This window comes from Myotis brandtii, unplaced genomic scaffold (assembly GCF_000412655.1).
Source record: "Myotis brandtii unplaced genomic scaffold, ASM41265v1 scaffold456, whole genome shotgun sequence".
Taxonomy (NCBI): Eukaryota; Metazoa; Chordata; class Mammalia; order Chiroptera; family Vespertilionidae; genus Myotis; species Myotis brandtii.
This window is the reverse complement of record NW_005367431.1, coordinates 2,071,991-2,076,980: the sequence shown is the minus strand read 5'-3', so window position 1 is coordinate 2,076,980 and position 4,990 is coordinate 2,071,991. Positions and strand designations below refer to the sequence as shown.

The window sequence follows — 4,990 nt, the reverse complement described above, 5'->3', positions numbered from 1 at the left end:
GAGAGAGAGAGAGAGAGAGAGAGAGAGAGAGAGAGAGATATTGATGTGAGAGAGAAATATCAGAAATATCTGTTGCCTCCTATACTAGCACCAACCAGGGACAAAACCTGAAACCTAGGTATGTGCCCTGACCGGGAATCGAACCCATGGCCTTTCGGTGTATGGGACAACGCTCCAACCAACTGAGCCACACGGGCAGGGCAGAGCTTCACATTTTAAAAGAGAAGTTAAGAATCTGGACTAAATGTGAAATTTCTGTTTTAAATGATGGCAGGTAATTTAAAATGTGCAAATATTGAGGGCTGAACCAAAATATCTGTAGGTTAGTGACCCCCTGTGGCCTGCCTGTTTGCAACCTGAGTTGTCCAACCTTCGGCTGTACTTGGAAACTATTGTTGTGTCAATCGTCACTCCACTTGTTAACTGTCCACTCCATGCCAGGCACTGTGCTTGGTGCTTTACACGGATGATTTCATGTAACATCCAAAACCACCCCTGAGGTGAGGTAAGGTTCAGAGAGGTTAAGACACTTGCTCCAAGTTACAAGCCTTAAGTGGTGGAGTTAGATGCTACAGGCCTTTCCAATGGACTACTGTGCATCAAGGTACAGTCTCTCGGTTTACAATGACCAAGGTTTCTCAAGTTCTGCCTAAAAAACAGCTACTATTTCTTGTGTTTTCACCATGCGGCAGGCATTGTGCTAAACACTTTACATGATCTGATTCAATCTTCCCAACATACCAAGGAGCTACTGTATTCATCCTCATTTTATAGGTCAGGAAACAGGTATAGAGCAGGTTATCTGATTTACCCAAGGTAAAAACAGGATTCAAACCTAGACAATCTGATGCCACAGTTGCCACTCTTAGGAGCCCCTCTTTACCAATTTGGTTTTGAGCTAAAGGGGAAAAGGGAAAATTTTATAAATCACTCTTACTCCAATCCAGAGTCCCCCAGAGGACTCAATTCTGAGAGGGATTCTGCCCCTTCCCTCGGCTAGTTCCATGAACCTGTTATTGAGAGATGTGGCCTTCGGGTGGCAGCAACACCACGTCTCTAAATTCTGCAATGTTCAGCTATCGCGAGGAAGCTTTATAGTAGTCAGATTCACTCATTTGCATGTTGTTCTCTGATTGGCCCAATTAATTCTTTACCAGTTAATTGGACTTGGTTCTTAGCCCAGTAAGAACTGCTAGGCTTGTAGAGCCATTCACAGCTGTGACAGAAGAGAGCTCAAAGGATTGGAAACTATGGTGAAGTCTTCCAGTCCCACAATCATCCTGATGATTTTCAACTATGCTGGTTGGAACTGTGTTTCAGTAGTCCCCCAACACTTTTTGAGCTTTTAGCTTAAAAAAAAAAATTCCCTAGTTTGCTAGGTACGGTAAAATATACATTTAAGGAAAAATTCAATAGCACAAAAGTGTACACAGTGTAAAGCCAGTCTCTATATCAGTGATGGCGAACCTTTTGAGCTTGGCGTGTCAGCATTTTGAAAAACCCTAACTGAACTCTGGTGCCGTGTCACATATAGAAATTTTTTGATATTTGCAACCATAGTAAAACAAAGACTTATGTTTTTGATATTTATTTTATATATTTAAATGCCATTTAACAAAGAAAAATCAACCAAAAAAATGAGTTGGCGTGTCACCTCTGACACGCGTGTCATAGGTTCGCCATCACTGCTCTATATCATGCTTATCCCAAGTCACACAATTTTCCCACCCCAGAGGAAAGCTTGTGTATCCTTCAAGGTATAGATCAAGAATATAAAAGTATATGCAGAAATCCTAAAGAAATAAATGATAACCTAAAACTAAACTTCTATAAGAAAATATAGGGGGAGGCTTCTTTGGGTCTGAGCCTGGACCACCCCTCCCTCAGAAGACTGTTGCAGTCAGCCAGCCCCTGCTCCACTATAACCATGTGTGACCAAAAGGCAGTGATCAAAAATGCTGATATGTAGGAGGAGATGCAACAGGACTCCGTGGAATGTGCTACTCAAGCACTGAAGAAATATAACACAGAGAAGGACACTGTGGCCCATATTAAGAAGGAATCTGACAAGAAGTACAACCCCACCTGGCACTGCATTATGGGAAGGAACTTCAGTAGTTATGTGACACAAACACTTCATCTACTTCTATCTGGGCCAAGTGGCCATTCTTCTGTTTAAATATGATTAAAAGCATGGATAGTACCCACACAGCCAGTGATCCACCCAAAAATAAGATTGCAGCCTTAATTCTAAATACCAGAGACTGAAATCTTCAGCCTTGCCTAAAGGAACACCTTGATCTTGAACCTTTTATTGTGTTAGTGTGTTTTTTTTAAAGTGTTTTTTATTGATTTTATTTTATTTTATTTTTTTAATATATTTTATTGATTTTTTACAGAGAGGAAGGGAGAGAGATAGAGAGTTAGAAACATCGATCAGCTGCCTCCTGCACATCTCCTACGGGGGATGTGCCCGCAACCCAGGTACATGCCCTTGACCGGAATCGAACCTGGGACCTTTCAGTCCGCAGGCCGACGCTCTATACACTGAGCCAAACCGGTTTCGGCTTTTATTGATTTTAGAGAGAGAAGGAGAGGGAGAGAAATATCAGATGCCTCCTTCATGTCCCCTACTGGAGATTGAGTGCACAATCCAGACATGTGCCCTGACCTGGACAGAACTGTGACCTACTGGGTTCATGGGTTGACCCTCAACCACTGAGCAACACCAGTTGGGCCCAAAGCATCTTAACAGAATGTTTATGTAATCTTTTGAGTGGCAAACTGAGGGATAAACAGAATTATGATTTATCCAAATGTAGCTCGGCTAGGGTGTTGTCTAAATGGAGGTTCCAAAAGAAAACGAAAAATTTGAGTAACCTACTGTTTTTAGCAAGCCAAACGCTCTCCAGTGTATTAAAAACTCTGTAAGCCCTGGCCAGTGTGGCTTAGTTGGTTAGGCATTGTCCTGTGTACCGATAGGTCGCTGATACGATTCCCGGTCAGGGCACATACCCAGGTTGCGGGTTCGAGTATAGGAGGCAATCGATTGATGTTTCTCTCTCACACGGAAGCAACCGATAGTGCCCTAACCCATGGAATTGAACCAGTGACCTCTTGGTGCACGGGACAAATGAGCCACACCAGCCAGGGCATTTATTGTGTTGTTTTGTACAGGGCATTCTCTGTACTCATTTGTTGTGGTTATAAAACAATTAGCAAAAAAAAAAAAAAAAAAGATGGGAGGAAATTTTTGTGATCTTGAGTTAAGCAAAGATTTCTTAGCTACGACATGATTCACAAGAGAAAAAAAGACAAACTGAACTTAATTAAAATTTTAAAACTCTGCTCTGTGATAGATGCTATGACAAACCACAGACCGGAAAGGTCTCATACCTAGAACGTAAAAAGAATTCTCACAACTCATTAATAATAAGAAAACAACCCTGTAAATGAATGGGCACAAGACTAATACAGATACTTCACTAAAGAAAATATATAGATGGCAAATCAGCACATGAAAAGAGGCTGAATATCCTTAGTTATTAAGGAAATGTTGGTTTTATGGAGGTACCACTACACACACATATTGGAATGGCTAAAAACAATACTTTCAAAATCTGACAATATCAAATGCTGATAAGCACACAGAGCAACTGGAGCTTTCATTCCTGCTATGAAAATTCTAAATGGTGTAGCCATTTTGGGAAAAAATTTGGGTTTTTAAATATAAAATTACATGTACACTTACCATACAACTCAGCAATCCCACTCCTAAGTGTTTACCTAAGAGAAATAAAAACTTACATTTATACAAAAATCTATACACAAATGTTTACAGTAGCTTCATTCACAGTCAACACAAACTATAAACAATCCCAATGTCCTAAACTAGTGAATGAAGAAACAAATTATGATACAGCCATACAACGAAATACTACTCAGCAATAAAAAGGAACAAACTACTGACACATGCAACAACATGGATGAATTCCACATGCATTATTCTAAGTGAAAGTAGTCAGACTCAAAAAGCTATACTTTTTTATCCCATTTGTACAACTCTCTGGGAAAAAAAACAAACTATAGGAACAGAAAACAGATCAGTGGATGCCATGGTTGGGGGAGAGGTTGACTATAAAATATAGCATGAGGGAGTATTTGGAGTAAATGGATAATTTAAATTATAATGGTGGTAGTTACACAAGTGTATGCATTTGCCTCATAGAACTGAACACCAAAAAGAATGAAATTCACTGTGTGTAAAAAAAACAACTGTTTAAAAACAAAAACCCTATACTCCCCCTCCACCACCACTACGACTATTGTGAAAGCCACTGATTTCAGGTTGGCATAACAGATGTGGGTGATATAAATACATTACCATTTTTCCTTATTTAAAAAAAGGTAGCATATTTTGTACATTGCTCTGCTCCATGCTTTCTTTTAAATAGAGAACTATTTCAATCATATAGAAAAATAGATGTTTTTATAACAAACACCTAAGCACCTTTCACCAATGTTATCAAATCTTCACATTTTGCCTTATTTTCTTACAATTCTTTTGAAGAAATAAAATATCAGAGATATGTTTTAAGCCCCAATGTATCCCTCCTTTCACCCATTCCTTTTCCTCTCTCCTCAGAATTGCATTGTCCTGTGTATGTGTGGTGCTCGCTTCGGCAGCACATAGACTAAAACTGGAACGATACAGAGAAGATTACCATGGCCCCTGCGCAAGGATGACATGCAAATTCGTGAAGCGTTCCATATTAAAAAAAACAAAAGGAAAAACTATGTATGTATGTATGAATCCTTAAATAGTATATAGTGTTGTCTGTCATATTTAAAAATTTAACATACATGGTATCAAGCTGTATATAACCTTCTGCAACTTATCTTAACATTTTGTTTTATCCATGTGGATACCTGTAGCTTTGGTTTATTCACTTTAACTGTTTTGTAGTATTTTATATTATAAATATATCAC

At 39.2% G+C, this 4,990-nt stretch overlaps 1 pseudogene; it reads left to right on the top strand.

The window, feature by feature from the left end:
• The first annotated feature begins 1,877 nt into the window (after nt 1-1,877).
• LOC102239851 lies at nt 1,878-2,189 on the top strand (annotated as a pseudogene).
• The last annotated feature ends 2,801 nt before the right edge of the window (nt 2,190-4,990 follow it).